Source organism: Schistocerca piceifrons, chromosome 2, assembly GCF_021461385.2.
Source record: "Schistocerca piceifrons isolate TAMUIC-IGC-003096 chromosome 2, iqSchPice1.1, whole genome shotgun sequence".
Lineage (NCBI taxonomy): Eukaryota > Metazoa > Arthropoda > Insecta > Orthoptera > Acrididae > Schistocerca > Schistocerca piceifrons.
The window spans coordinates 636,320,783-636,337,994 of NC_060139.1; positions in this window are offsets into that span (position 1 = coordinate 636,320,783).

A 17,212-nucleotide genomic window follows, 5' to 3' on the forward strand; every position below is an offset into this window, starting at 1 on the left:
TTGGTCTATATGGAACAAGGAGGATGAAGATAGCAGCCTAGAACACTAAAGTAGAAGGAAGATTGTCTACACACACTTTATTAAATCACTAAGCAGTATATACTTTTTTTTTTTTTCGAGAGAGGAAATAATTGCATATCTTGGCTCACTGACAGTTGTTCAGCAACCGTACATTTTGATCTGGCTTGGCAAACATCGGTCTTGACATGATGACTATGACGTTGACTTAACTATTATTGACTGTTGTACATTGCTGCCACTACTACTTGATACACATGATGAACAACAAATTTTGACAGAATTGCATTTACACAGTTAACACTATTCAATTACACAGTAGTACTCAATGTGGATGAAAGATGAGTGAGTGTGTTTTGTGTGTTTTCCTTTCCTAATCCCAAATAATTAGTCCCAACCTATCTCCTAAATATTATTTTACTTGTTTGTTGTGGCTTGCACTGACACCCATAAGTATTATAGGTTTACTGGTATTTGTGTATTTGTAATAGTTAATATGACAATTATCTGATATCATTAGTGTGTTTATTAGAATTTGTATGTTTAGTGTAAGAGCATTGTAAAAGCATTTGTATGTGTATTCAAACTATTGATCATGCCTGAACTGTCTGATTAGTGATAGTGAATATTATGGACTGTTACCTGCACTTTTTCAACATAATGGGTGCCACTTAGAAATGATTAATTTCTGCTGGTGGACTGTGTGATTAGGATAGTGAATATTATGGACTGTTACCTGCACTTTTTCAACATAATGGGTGCCACTTAGAAATGATTAATTCCTGCTGATGAACTGTGTGATTAGGATAGTGAATATTATGGACTGTTACTTGTACTTTTTCTACATGATTGGTGCCACTAGGACACGTTTAATTTCAGCTAATAAACTCTGATGAACAGTGTGATCAGTGATAGTGAATATCATGGACTGCTCTCTGGACCTGCTCAACATTGCTGGGTGCCACTGGTGAACTGCTTCTACTGAAATAATGTGACTTGTTGCTGTGTGTACCTGCTCAACTTTACTGGGTGCCACTGATGAACTGCTTCTACTGAAATAATGTCACTTGTTGCTGTCTGCATCTGCTCAACATTACTGGGTGCCACTGATGGACTGTTTTTTTTTTACTGAAATAATGTGACTTGTTGCTGTGTGTACCTGTTCAACAAGGCTGGGTGCCACTGATGGACTGCTTTTATTGAAATGATATCACTTGTTGGTGTCTGCACCTGTTCAACATTACTGGGTGCCACAGATGAACTGCTTCTACTGAAATAATGTCACTTGTTGCTGTGTGTACCTGCTCAATATTACTGGGTGCCACTGATGAACTGCTTCTACTGAAACGATGTCACTTGTTGATATTTGCACCTGTTGACCTGGTTGCTACTACTGGAACTGTCAACTACTTGTTTCTTGAACTATGGAAAGCATGTTATGTGAACATTTGTATAAACTGATTTTTTGTGTATTGTGTGAACTGTTATGTAAAGCCACATGTATGAAAGAATTTGTATTGCTTACTGTATTTTATATATTAGGTTATTGAAAGGTCAGTGCAAAGCCAAAATTTTAACTAATTATGTGATATTTAGGTATTAATATTATCTTTTATTTTTGTCTATATTTTTGTGGACGAATTTGGGGGTATTTTCACCACCAATGCAGGCAAAAATACCATCAAATTCTGGCCTGTGGAGGAGGGGCATATGAAAGGTGGCTACACTGAGCCACTGCGCCAGAGATTGCGCAAAAGAGTATTATTCAGCCGCCTCCACAGTGCTTGGGGTGAGCTCGTGGTAGTCAGTGCCTGACGAGGTCTCATGGTAGTCTGTGGTGAGATGTCGTAGTGAAAAGTGTTTGTTGAGATGTGCTAGTGGGCAGTGCTTGCTGAGATGTGATATTGGAGAGTTCTGGTTGAGATGTGGTAGTAGCGAGTCGGTGTGGAGAGATTGTAATGTATTAGAGTGCTTTCAATCAATATAAATTAAGGTAACAAACTACTTTTCTTTTTTTTCTCATTATTTCAATGTCCTGAATAATGCGTCATTACAGGTTCAGTCAACAAAGCGTCTGGCGAGTGTTCTTGTATTAGAGTGTAATTCTGGGTTTCTTGCGCAATTATAGTATTTCTAAATTTTTTTTATCACGTCAGTATAATTGGTATTTAAAAATTCTTGTCTTGTTGAAGAAGAACCGTGCCAGATGTGCGTTGAGTCATACTTCCACATACAGAACAATTATACTTGTGCTTTGGTTTCGTAGGTTTCATAGTTGCTGGGTACTTAATTAATTAATTGTGTTAACGAAAATTTTCATTTCATTCTTTGTTGTTGTTCTATGCAGTCAGATTGCGTAATAATACTAGTCAGGGCCAACCGTTTACGAGACACAACGTAATCGGACATACAGCACCAAAATTTAAAATCACTTTCAAAATTAATAATAATTAAGCCCCCATGCACAATGTATTAGGGCAGCCAAGTACTCGGCTCGTGTATGGTGCTCATGCGTGCGTGCGAATCACTCTCACGCCAGTGCGTATTTCCCCCTCTGCCGCACCACACTGTAAAGCGGAAAGAGGGGGAAACGGAAAAAAAATGCTATAACTGCAAAAACGAACTCACACAAACTGTCAGCATACCGACAGACACAGATATTTTGGCAGTGTTTCGTCACTCAGGTTGCCATGTAGTCGGAACGTATTTAGTTTCATAATCGAATGAAGCGTTTGACACACATATGTTGATGAGAACGTCAATATCACTTTTATAGCCACATTCCGGAGGCATAGAAACCCTTCCCTAGAAAATCAGCGTTGAATTCCTCCAAAATTAAAAGCCGAGGCAACGTGTAGCATCACAGTGCAAAATGAAGTGTCGTGCTACACCAGGAATATGTGAGGGAAGCCGAGACGTACTGAATAGTGCCTAAACAGGCTGAACCTCTCTCCGCAAGTGAGCAGCACTTTACAAATGGGTAAATTTTTGCGCGCTGTGGAGGACCATGAACTAGATGATGAGGATAGTGATTCCAAACAAGGAACCCGTTTAATGTATAATGAAGACGGTGAAGGTTGGTACATATTCGTATTATGCTCCTTTTGGAGACACGAAGAGTGCAGCAGATAGTAGAGGAGACAAAATTTTTTGGATTAAAAAAAAATTGAATATTTTAATTAAACTGTAAAGGGAATTACGTCCGTTAATTAACACAATTTGATGCGCTACTTTTGTAGAACTGGGTTATGGACACACGGATAACAGCAACTAATTGCGTAATTTTAGGAGTAAAATCTCATGATTGACAACAAAATTTCCTTACAAGTGCCAAATCAACCCATCCCTCCCTTGTAATGTAATTATGATTTATTCGGTTGTTACCTCACTTAGCTTTGTTTCTGTGAAAACACGTTCGCAACAGTGAAAAAGTGTGCAATGCACAACGACCGAAACGTCCAGCACCAAATGCACAGAAATGCAACTTCCCTCAGACGCGACACGTGTAGCTTTACTACAGTATGTTCAGCCTATTCATTCAGTGTAAGAAACAGTACGTATCTAATACCTATTGCCATACAGGTTTGTTCAACTTATCAACGACGATGATCACGGGGACATTATCCTCTCTTATAAACTGAATACTTTGGCGTAAGTCACTGTACATCCATTCACTGTTCTCTATAACTAAAGTTCAGTATTCGAATATCAGTTCTTTCTACGGTGTGAGTTCATGTCTCATTTACAGTTAATAACGTTTGAAGAGGCATTAACATGTGGAAATCGAAATATGGTGGTTCAAACAGTTATTTAGGCGGCAAATATGCACTTACTATTTTAATACCCCATTCATATGTAAGTAGAATATTCACCTTCCATCACTTTACCAACTCCAATTTATTCATGTTGGAGATAAGACTTAAACTGAAAGGTAAATTACGTGTTGTCGTCTATGAAGACATGAAAGTGAACGGTCATTCACCTGAAGACCGCTCCCTGTCATGGTTTAAAAATACAACCCTTAATGTGGCTGGCAGCGGCTCTCATTCAACATTACCTTTTACGAGAACTGGCATATACACTGACGGGAAAAAATTGCAACACCAACAAGGAGTTGTGCGACATAAGTGAAAGCTGACTGGCGTGTGTCTTCATCTGGGAGAATATTATTCAAATTTCGTGCCAGTCGCGCAAGAGGGGAGGTAATAGCGTCACAATGTGGATGAAAATCAGATTTGCAATAAATACATGTTGTAACCGCCGTGGAAGTTAGTTATCTTTGAGACAGGACGTGAGAAGTAGAAGTTAGTCAAGAGTGCCGTTAAGGCGACAAAGACGTCGTTGTCAAGGTACGAGGTCGTGTAATAGGGATACGAGATGCTGAATCTTCCTTCTGTGATGTTGTAGAACGTCTTCGCAGGAATGTAGACACTGTACATGATTGCTTGCAGTTGTGATCACTAGAATGTATGGTCGCAAAAAGGCCGGTCCCTGGACGGCTCTTGGAACTGTGCAGAGAAAAGACCGTTGTGTTCGGCGTATGCATCTGGTGCATCATACTGCGTCTGCAGCAGCAGCAAAATGGCTCTGAGCACTATGGGACTTAACTGCTGCGGTCATCAGTCCCTTGAACTTAGAACTACTTAAGCCTAACTAACCTAAGGACATCACACATATCCACGCCCGAGGCAGGATTCGAACCTGCGACCGTAGAGATCGCGCGGTTCCAGACTGTAGCGCCCACAACCTCTCGGCCACTCCGGCCGGCGGCTGCAGCAGCAATCTGAGCAACAGTTGGCACCACAGTGACACAACGAACTGTTACAAGTCGGCTACTTAAAGGAAAACACGGAGCCACGCGACCTGTAGCGTGCATTTCACTGACCACAAACCACAGCGGTTTGCGACTTCAGTGGTGTCAAGCGAGAGTTCATTGGAGGGCAGGTTGGAGGTCTGTGTTTCTTATGACAACTGGTTGTGTCTCGGTGCCAGTGACCGCCGTATGTTGGTTAGAAGGAGACCACTTGAGGACCTGCAGCCAACCTGTCTACGTGCTAGACCCACTGGCTCAACACCTGCCGCTATGTTCTGCGGTCCGATTTCATATGACCCCAGGAGCACTTTCGTGGTTATTACATGCAACCTTACTGCTAACTTTTACGTCAGTTTGGTGATTCGACCTCTCGTGCTGCCACTGATGAACAGCACTCCATGGGCTTTCCAACAGGATAACGCTCGCCCGCATACCGTTATCTAACCCAACATGCTGTACTGAGTGTCGACATGTTGCATTGGCCCGCTGAATCATAAGTTCTGTTTCCGATCGGGTACATGCGGGACATGATATGACAACTCCAGCGTCATCCACGAACAGTAATCGTTCCTGTATTGACCTACCAAGTGCAACAGCCATGGATTTCCATCCTACAAACTGGTATCCGGCATCTGTACAATGCATCTACGTTTGCATGCTTGCACTCAAATTCTGGCTTCTCTCGAGCTTTCAAATTATGAAGGTGGCAGGGGTCAAATACAGAGAGCGAAAGGCTATTTACAATTTGTACATAAACCAGAGGGCAGTCGTAAGAGTCGAGGAGCCTGAAAGGGAAGCAGTGGTTAGGAAGGGAGTGAGACAGGGTTGTAGCCCATCCCCGATGTTATTCAATCTGTATACTGAGCAAGCAGGAAAGGAAACAAAAGAAATATTCAGTGTGGGAATTAAAATTCACGGAGAAGAAACAAAAACTTTGCGGCTTGCCGATGACATTGTAATTCTGTCAGAGACACCAAAGGACCTGGAAGAGCAGTTGATCGGAATAAACAGTACCTTGAAAGAAGGACATAAGATGAACATCAACAGAAGCAAAACGAAGATAATGGAATGTAGTTGAATTAAATCGAGTGATGCTGATGGAATTAGATTAGGAAATGAAACACTTAAAGTAGTAGATGAGTTTTGCTATTGGGGGAGCACAATAACCGATGATGGTCGAAGAAGAGAGGATATAAAATGTAGACTGGCAATGGCATGGAAAGCGTTTCTGAAGAAGAGAAATTTGTTAACATCGAGTATAGATTCAAGTGTCAGGAAGTCGATTCCGAGAGTGTTTGTATGGAGTGTAACCATATATGGAAGTGAAACATGAACGATAAGTAGTTTAGATAAGCAGAGAATACAAGCATTCCAAATGTGGCTCTACAGAAGAATGCTGAAGATTAGACAGGTAGATCACATAACTAATAAGGAGGTACTGAATAGAATAGGGGAGAAGAGAAATTTGTGGCACATCTTGACTACAAGAAGGGGTCGGTTGGTAGGACATGTTATGAGGCATCAAGGGATTACCAGCTTAGTATTGGAAGGCAGCGTGGAAGGTAAAAATCGTAAAGGGAGACCAAGAGATAAATACGCTAAGCAGATTCAGAAGGATGTAGGTTGTAGTAGGTACTGGGAGCTGAAGAAGATTTACAGGATAGAGTAGCATGGAGAGCTGCATCAAACCAGTCCCAGAACTGAAGACCACAACAACAACATCTCGCGCTTACGTTGGCCAGTGATCTTGCACTATACATCACTTAAATTTGTTACCTAGACAGAAGTATTTTCTAAATTTCATTACTATAAATTAATTAATTTTTGGTGTTGTGGCTTTTAACCGCCAGTGTAATTAACGATTACAGATACCAGAGGCGTGCATGGTGCTGGCTTTGGCATTCCCAGCCTGTCGGGCTGAAAGGTTTGCGCAGTTGGTTGCAAGCTGCCAGCCCAAGCAGGCCGGGGTGATGCGAGTCTCCGGCCAGCCACTTCCGCAGCCGGCCGCGTCGTGCAGCGAAGCATTTCGCATGGACAGCCTTTTACCACTGCTGCGTAACATTCTGCGTTCGCCCATAAAGGTATTTATATATCCCCCACCACTGTTTTTTCTGTTCCATTCGTAAGGGAAGTATGGCAGCTCGTTTCAGTTTAATACAAATTGCAAAGATTTCGCTTTACTTAGACTTTGTTTTGCCGCCATCTAGTTAAAGTGTCAACAAAATTATCTTCTGTGGTTAGAAGACTGTGTGATAAAGAGTAATCATTACGGACTCTCCTGAGATGATTTTTCTTTTTATACTCATTAATTTGGAAACAGCACGAGTCATGTCAACGCTGACCGATTTACAATCATTGCATTTTTGTGAGGTGAAGTCGCTGATCCTCAGAATGTCATAACCCATTGACCTCTAGTTTGAACCACTTAAGAGGTCAGCGTGTTTGAAACTTTCAGGAAGTCAATCTTTGGCAAGAAATGATAAATTATTTTCTGGTATGTTATTTTTATAGCAATGTTCATTCAGAGTCCACAAAAATCTGTTATACAGTTACAAGGCGCGGCCATTGTGGCACTATGTAATTTCATCGACAGCCTAGCAGACATTACGGAAGTTATGCATTTGCCCGAACTCGAAATCGGACAACCCTGTTACAACTTCTGCACAAAACTGGATGAAAAGCTCATCTAGCGAGCCGAGCAGCGGATGACAGGATGTGCCAAAGAGGCCCACAGGACGACGGTGGCCACGAAGAAGATGGAGGAGGATCTCCTTTCGGATCTGGAAGGATTATTATACGGTCCATGGATCGCTTACTAGAGGCATGCTTAACTTCGGATAATGGACCGAAAGTTTTAAAGGCATTTTCCTCGATATTGTATTTTTCAGATTAGAGATACATGAGAACGATACATACATCTTTTATCAGAATTTGATGCTGGAATTTTAAACTAGCCAACGACGTTGTCACACTTTTAACACCTGTACGTGTCTGATCACAGAAGTTAAGAACTGCCGGGATTGGGTAGCACTTATATGGGTGACAGTCCTTGCCTGCCGAGTGCTGTTGGCAGTCTGGGTGCACTCAGCCCTTGTGAAGCCAATTCGAGAGCTACTTCACTGAGAAGTAGCGCCCTTGGTTACGAAAACTGACAACGGACGGAAGCGCTGGGTGCTGATCAATTGCCCCTCCATATCCGCATTCATAGATGCTAATCGGCTGACGATTACACGGCTGTCGGTCGGTACCCTTGGATCTTCGAGGCATGTTCGGAAGGAGACAGAGTTTTTATAAACTGAATTCTCGATCAATGTGCTAACTGTTTTGCGATATCTTCAAAGGTCTATTATCGGCTCAGTCTTTAGTCTTTCAACACGTCACCATTTTGTTAAACTCAGCATTATTGAATTATACTATGTATGCTGATAGAAAATGTATTCAAGATGACTTACGCGAAATTACTTTGATGACCAACATTCGAGCTGCAAAGGGTCATTACGCCTACAGTAGCGGTTATGGGGAGAATCCGATATGGACACATAAGTAATTCCTTAGAGACAAACGTGTTAGGATTACTTTCCATTTTACCTGTAGAAAAATCACGAAAACCATGGGTTCAAAGAGGGCTAACCTCGTAAGACACTTCATTACATAATTCAAATGGCTCTGAGCACTATGCGACTTAACTTCTGAGGTCATCAGTCGCCTAGAACTTGGAACTAATGAAACCTAACTAACCTAAGGACATCACACACATCCATGCCCGAGGCAGGGTTCGAACCTGCGACCGTAGCGGTCACTCGGCTCCAGACTGTAGCGCCTAGGACCGCACGGCCACTCCGGCCGGCTTCATCAAATGCTTATATTTTGAAAGTTCAAGGAGGACGCACGTCCGGCCATCACACAGTTAATGGGCTGGAGCTGTGAATCCGTAAGCAGAGTGCACACCGCAGCCGGCTGGTGATCCCAAAGTTTGGCGTATCGGCCGATGGCCTGCATCTCTGACAAGACGTGTTGCACTCGTTTCACCTTCCTGATGGGCCGGGCAGGATAGCCCGTAGTAGATATCGCTCTGCACGTGAGGCAGTGGCTGGACCGGCCGAAACTTACACCGTGAGCGACTCTAGTGGTGATATTATCCAGCTAGGACGGTCACAAGATAGACAACACCTATGTTACTACGGTTGGTACATGTTCATGATGGTCAACGTTTGGCAACGTGACACTGGCAAATGACTGACTGTCTCAGCTGTGTAGCTGTTACTAGACTACAGTACTCTGTGCTTGCCAGTTTACTTAGTTTAAGCAGTGTTTCTTATTTTATTTAACCATCAGATATGTTTCTGAACAAAAACGCCGTTATTTTCGAACTCTCAAAAACTCCACCTACCACTACTTCAAAATACACTAACGCACCAAAGACACTGGTATAGGCATGCGTATTCAAATACAGAGATATCCAAACAGGCAGAACACCGCACTGCGGTCGGCAACGCCTATATAAGACAGCAAGTGTCTGGCGCAGTTGTTAGATGGGATACGGCTGCTGCAGTGACAGACTATGAAGATTTAGGTGCGATTGAACGTGTCGTTATAGTCTGCGCACGAGCGAAGGGACACAACATCTCCTAGGGAATTTTCCCATTTAACAAGTGCACCGTGAATATCAGGAATCCGGCAGAACGTCAAATCTCCAACATCCCTGCGACGGGAGAAGACCCTGCAAGAAAGGGATCAACGACAACTGAAGAGAATCGTTCAACGTGACAGAAGTGCAACCGTTATGCAAATCGCTGCAGATTTCAGTGCTGTTCAGCGTGTGAGCCATTCAACGAAACATAGTCGATGAGGGCTTTCCGAGCCAAGGGCCCACACGTGTACCCTGGATAACAGTATGACACCTCGCGTGGGCCCGTCAACACCTACATTGGACTGTTGATAACTGGTAACATGTTGCCTATTCGGACGAGTCTCATTTCAAATCGTATCGAGCGGATGGACGTGTACGGGTATGGAGACAGCCTCATGAAACCAAGGACCCTGCAAGTCAGCAGAGGACTGTTCAAGCTGATGGAGGCTCTGTAATGTTGTGGGGTTTGTGCAGTTAGAGACATATGGTTCCCCTGACACGTCTAGGTACGATTCTGATACGTAAAATTTATGTAAGCATCCTGTCTGATTTCCTGCATCCATTCAAGTCCATTGTGCATTCCGACGGACTTCCTCCGGTCTTGTCACTGCTAGTCGGCAGTTGCAGCTTACTATAAAGCGATTAGAGGCATGGACTGCGAAGACGGGTTTTACCTTTTCAGCAGACAAATGTGTGCGTGTTCATTTTAATCGTTCTCGACGTCTTTTTATCTCCCCTGAATTGCGCCTGAGGGACTCCATTCTTCCATTTAGCGACACTGTGCGGTTCCTGGGCCTCACTTTTGATTCCAAATTGTCGTGGTTGCCTCACCTTAAAGACCTCAAGGTGCGGGCCCTGAAGGCACTGAATATTTTGAAGTGTCTGAGCCATCGGTCCTGGGGAGCAGATCGGGCGCGTCTGCTGCAGTTTTATAGGGCTTTCGTCCGATCGCGTCTTTACTATGGATGCACCGTGTATGGGTCAGCGAGGCCTTCGTATCTGAAGATTCTTGACGCAGCACACCATGAGGGTATCAGGCTGGCCCTGGCGCCTTCCGTTCCAGTCCCATCCCCAGCCTGTGTGCTGAGGCAGGGGAACCGCCGCTCGCCATAACCGCCGCTCGCCATCCGGTGGAAACTCCTCATGGTGCGACGGGTGTGTCAATTCCTTGCCTGTCCTACCTCCCCTGCATACCCTAGCGTTGCCCGACCGCCTATGGAACGTCTCCCAGGGCAACGAGACGATTTGGGATTCGTGCCAAGCATTTGCTTGAGTCCCTTGGTGTGGAGCGTGTGACACCCCAACTCCAGGGTTTTACCCGCCTGCCTCCCTGGTTGCTCCAGAGGCCCAGCGTCCTTTTAGACTTGTCAGAGTACCGGAGCAGCAGCACTCCTGCGTTTGTTTTTACCTCCTTATTTTACGATGTTTTAAAACAGCATCCCGACCATGTACCGGTGTTTACGGATGGCTCTAAACAGAGGGACTCTGTTGGTTGTGCTGTTGTTTTCCCTGATCGAGTCGTCAAATTACGGCTTCCTGCGGCGTTTACCATCTTTGATGCCAAATTGTTTTCGATCTTGCGGGCATTGGAGCAGATGAGATGTGTTCCCAGTCTTAAGTTCCTCATCTGTTCTGACTCCCTGAATGCCCTTCAGACCATGCAACACTTGTACCCAGCAGATACGGTCGTCCAGAACATCCATGATGCCCTTCTCCACCTGCAACGCCAGGGGAAGGAGGCCGGGGCACGTGGGTATTAGGGGAAACGAACTGGCGGATGTGGCTGCCAAAGATGCATGTTCCCTCCCTCACGTTGTTGAATGTGCCGTCCCCCTCCATGCTTTTACTTCCTTTTTGCGTTTTAGTGGTATGCGTCAATGGGAAGAGGAGTGGCTGGCAGTCGGTGAAATTAAGCTGCGTCTGGTCAAGGCCACCACGTTGCCATGGCGTACGTCCTACCAGTCACGCAGGTGGGATGAGGTTCTCCTCACTCGCCTTCGCATCGGGCACTGTCCCTTAAGGCATGGTTTTTTACTCCGGCGGGAAGACCCCCCAATCTGCAGTGCTTGTGGCGTCCAGATTACTGTCCGATTACTTGACGGTCTTTTATTCTCTGACCAGAGGGCGATGGTTTCCTTGTCACCAGATTTGCCCTCTATTTTGCAAGACGACGCAACGACGATGGTAAGGGTCTTACGGTTTTGTGTCCTGTCCAATTTGTTGCCTCGGATTTTAGGGAGAGGTTTCTAATGTGCTGCTGGGTGACTGGCTCACCCAGGTTTTAGGTAAGAGGTCCGCCAGTCACGATTACCTACTTGTTTCACTTCGATTTCTGTTCTCTTTTTCTTGTGTTTCCTTTCCTTTTTTAGTGCGTTTCTTCTCCTCTTGTTTTGCCTCTGTATGTGAGGATTTGTAACTGCGTCAGGTCTGTGTCTTATAGCCGTTCTCCTTGTTCGCTGTCCGTCTTCGTCTCTTCACCGCATGTGTTCCTGTTTTTATGCGTTTGGGCGCTGATGACCACGCTGTTTAGCGCCCGAAAACCTCAAACCACACACACACATGGGCAATTGCAGCGGGACGATGCGACACCCACAAATCCAGAACTGCTACGGATTGGCTTAGTTTAAATACTTCCGCTGGCCACCAAACGCCCCCGACGTGAACGTTATTGAGCATCTCTGTGATCTCTTGCAACGTGCTGTTCAGAAGAGATCTCCATCGCCCTTGTACTCTTACGGATTTATGGACATCTCTGCAGGATTCATGGTGTCAGTTTCCTCCAGCACTACTTCAGACATGAGTCGAGTCCATGCCACTTCGTGTTGCGGCACTTCTGCGTGCTCACTGGGACCCTACACGAAATTAGGCATGTGTACCAGTTTCTTTGGCTCTTCAGTGTATGATGTCTTCTAAAAGTAAGTAATTATTTTGTAATAGAAATCTGGGTCACGTTCGATCTCCCTTAACGTTTCATTTAACATGTTTCCACCCCAAAGTAACATTAATCTGAATCTTGTTTTTGTAGGTATCCCTTCCAAATAATTTCTGGGATTGTAAGCAGTATTTAGATGATGTGCATGAATGTGGTTGTTTTACACTTTTTTGCATGGCTTGGTGACAATGTTCTAAAATGGTTCTGATTATAAGAAGTGTTATCTCGTGGAAATCGGGTTTTCTGCCGGATATTAGCGTCTTCCAAACATGATATTTCGACGTCATTACTTGACGTCTTCATCATGTGTGACCTAAAGGATGTTGCTGGTTCTTTGTTCCACAATATTCCTTTTCGGATAGTAATTAGCATCAGTCTCAGGTCACACCTGATGAAGACGTCAAGTTATGACGTCGAAATATCGTGTTTGGAAGACGCAGATATCCGGCAGAAAACCCGATTTCCACGAGATGTCATCAAATCGCCGGGAAAGTTTAAGAAATTACAATAAGAAGTGTAATCACTGTTCCACTTCAAATACAAAATTTCTGCTGAATACCCAGTTCTCAGGATAGACGATTTATGGTTACTTCTATGATATATTTGTCTTAAGCAAATAAATCCGCTGATGATGATCGTAAGTCTGACACTAATAGGACAGCTGATTTGGGACAGCTGAATTCTGCTCATCTCCTGAGATTTCAGCATTCACCTATTAGATGCACGTGAGAGAAGTCACTTACAGTAATCCAGAGGGAAAATAACACACTTTATATTAACAAACAAGAACTTGTGATCTCATTACCAGCTTCAACGTGACAAAAGCTTACCACAGTGTTAATTTTGCATTTCATTATTGATAAATGGACTGAAATAAATATGGAGTTATGTAATCACGTTAGGAACTACAATGAAGTACTCTTACCGTTGTCGTGTGGTCCACCTAAAATGAAAGTGCTAACCAAAGCCGAGCAAAGCTCATCTTAGGTCGTGTTCCTTTGAAATAATGTTGCTAGCGAGTGGTGCGAACGTTTCTGTTCCTACAACAGTAGCAGAATTGGTCAGTAATCCTTCATACAGCAATTATGTTTAAATAAATTTTGTAATTTTTTAGTCGTAGGAACATTGGGCTTACCTGTAAAGGTAAACAGTTATAGCCAAGAGCTTGTGTTACATTCGTTGAAATAGATATCCAACTCTTCGACCTGCTCCAAAGGTCAAAGCTACCTCAGTTCTTTGTTATAGGTAATGCTCGAAATGGTGACTCCTACTGCCGGCCAGTGTGGTCGAGCGGTTCTAGGCACTTCAATCTCGAACCACGCGACCGCTACGGGCCCAGGTTCGAATCCTTTCTGGGGCATGGATGTCTGTGATGTCCTTAGGTTAGTTAGGATTCAGTAGTTCTAAGTTCTAGAGGACTGATGACCTCAAATGTTAAGTCCCATAGTGCTCAGAGCCATTTGAGCCATTTGTGACCCCTGCTTCCTCTTCCTACCTGTACCCAGCCACGATGAAGGCCGTTCCCCTACGTCGCATCTCAATAATTATAGTAGTCTTTTATACATCCAAATGATTTGTTGCTTTAAAATCTTATTTCTGACTATCTGATCAGGCTTCACACTACATTTTGCTGGTTTATTTAAAATTAATGCACGTCTCTTTTGTGTCTTTGAACGGCTCTCTTGGTCACCTTTAGGCCGACACATTTATGAATGTTCTGCACCCAAAGGAAAATCCTTAGTAGGCTCGCCTCATGTGCGTCAAATCACTAGTAAAATTTCTTACACACAGGCCGCGAGACTGAATTATTCTTTGTATCCATCTCCTTACACATATTCTATACTAGCTGATTAATGAGGTATGTATTTCTTCCAATCTTTTGTTCCTCCCCTTCTGCCCGTATGTTCTTACCGCCTTTGTGTAAATCTTCTCGGCGCCTAATTCCTCCTCAACCCCTCTCACTGCCCACCTACTCCTCCTCTGTTCTACGTCAATTTCTTCCTCTTTCCTTTCTCTGGCCATCTCCTTCTCTCCCCTCTTTCTGCTTGTCTCCGCCGAATTCCTTTCTCTGTCCATCTGTTACTCCCCCTCTGTGCATCTGGCCTTTACCCTCTGCACATCTTCTTCTCCCCCCTTTAAATCTGTCTCCTCTTGGCCCTTCTAAGTCCATGTCCTACCTCACCTCCTCTCTGTGCATTTCCTCCTATCCCCTTGTGTCCCCATCTTTTCATCCATATCCCTAAAGGATGTTGCTGGTTCTTAGTTCCACAAGATTCCTTTTCGGATAGTAATTAGCATGAGTACCAAGTTCGGATAAACTCTAACCATGGGCTTACGAGGAGATCTATAACGTATATTTGTCCACAACCGCACTTTTCACACGTATTTAACATTCATTTAACGTATTTCACGCACATTTGTTCACATAGTGCCCGTCAGTATATCTAGCGAATTTGGCACTGCGGTTTCGTTCTCACGCGGTATTACCCTGAAGTATTTGTCGCACAGCGTTATAATTTGCAAGTGCATTCATAAGTTTACATGAATACTGTCTGCAAAATTTTAGTAGTAAGGAAGTAATAAATTAAAATTTCATGCCTGATGCGTCAATTTTACTACAAGAGTAGCGAAAAGTAGTAAGCGATTAAATTTTTTACATTTATCAGTATGTGGGAGTTTTTCAGCGAGTAAAAGTTTCTCAAGTATTTGAAATTTTGTTTAACGTTTCGAGCAAGTCACTGAAGGCTCTCATTGTCTCAATTAGCGGATAAATAATGTCTGGATATTCGAATGTCATGGCGACATACATTTTCTCTCATACCCCCACCCCTTTGACAGGTAGATACTTCTTACTCTGACAGCGACTCTTTCCTGGCAGTAAGTGATATGTGCGGCAAGTTTGACTGAAACCGGTCCACTGATTTAGAAGGAGATTTGGAACATATATGGGACAGTGAAATGAAAACCCTACGCTCTCCACTGAAAGTAATCGCCCCACGCGGTAAGACTCCAACGACCACGCACACGTTTCCTGAGGTCGCCAAAAAGTGAAAATGATACGATGAAAGACCCAGGCTTTCTGACACGTCGCAGTTTCTGCGAAGTGTCTTCATAAAGCAGCGCATTGATTGTTGTTCCACGCTGTAGGAAATTTACAAGTAGAGGGCCCCTGAGTCGAAGAAGAAGGTAACCATAGTTTCAGATAAATATACGATGTGTGATCAGTCGGTAAGAATAACGATGGAAGAACAGGAACGGTCGTATTAAAAAGTGTGCGATCTTTCTCCTCGAATGCTAGCCTGTTACATAAAAGTTGCAAAGTTGGATGTCAGTTCAGAATGAATTTCGTTGTTGTAACACTGAGTATCATGGAATTAGAAAAAAAAGGCAGGGAATCCTGAAATTCCGAACGGAATGCGTACTGAACAAGCTAATTGCCACAAATGGCATATAACCCAGTAATGTATAACCAACACGAAGTTACATCAAAGAGATATATTGTGCCCTGTTCTTATATTAACTTAAAAATGCCACAATTTTTTTTTTTATTATGATAGTTTTAAATTTCACCTATGAACTTCATTTCGATCACTCCATAAGCAGTAGTAATGTAATTATTATTTTTTTACAAGTCAAATCCCAACCACATTTACGTTAATTTGTTTCGTCATTGTGAATCATACTTTCTGCTCAATCGAGCATTTGCAAGCACTCTTCGAGTTAAACTCAGTTTCCTCTGTTGCTTAACGGAATACACAACGAAAAAGATATCAGACAACTGGCAGTTCCCATGTTTACTGTCGATCGAAATATCTTCATTAAAACGTCACAACATCTCTTATTAAATAAAATGGGAGCTTAGTGAATATAGCAATTAAGCTGAAAATCTTCTATTTTCAGACATAATCCTGATCGGTCGAGATATTGCCGAACTGTATTACTAAGTATGCATATTAGAAGTTTGGTATATTGGTTATAGTTCAAGTCACAGTGCCTCGTGACAACTGAAATTGAAGACGAAAACCCAGTGCTGAATAGCGAACACTTTAATCTGGCTCATGAAGGTAGCGTATATTTTCATAGACTCAATAAGGCATAGAAAGTATCATGAGGCCATACTAAATCTTGAACGCTTAATAGCCGTCCACGTTTGATGGACTAAGGACACAGCTAGCCAAGACGCTTGCAAATCTCGCCAGGCAACATCTCAGCTGTGATCAACAGCGTTAAAGATAAGTTACCTGGAGGTAACTTAACTTTATTTCATTACCCTCCAATAATTTGACATATACTCAGTTAATTGTTTTCATTCATTTAGGATACCGATGCAATGTCTTACTGAAGGTTGAAAGTTTCAAATGGGTTATTAGTTGGTAACTGGTCGATTGTATGTATGTGTGTGTGTGTGTGTGTGTGTGTGTGTGTGTGTGTGTGTGTGTGTGTGTGTGTGTGTGTGTATGTGTTTGTGTGTGTTTACGTTTCGAAACCTCTCGCTAGTAATGTGAAAGCAAGCATTTTAAAATTACGATTACTGTGTCTGGTCTAGAGTCGCGTATGCTACCCTTCTTTTGAACACGAACAGATCTGTGCAAATTACTTTCTTGGTGTGCCATTTTAATTAAGCTGAAATGACTCTGGCTGTCTTTAAAATAGACTGTTCTCAGGAATACTCAGAATAACTTTATCAAGTAACAGTGACACATAACTACACTACTGGACATTAAAATTGTTACACCACAAAGATGACGTGCTACAGACGCGAAATTTAACCAACAGGAAGACGATGCTGTGATACGCAATTGATTACATTTTAAGAGCA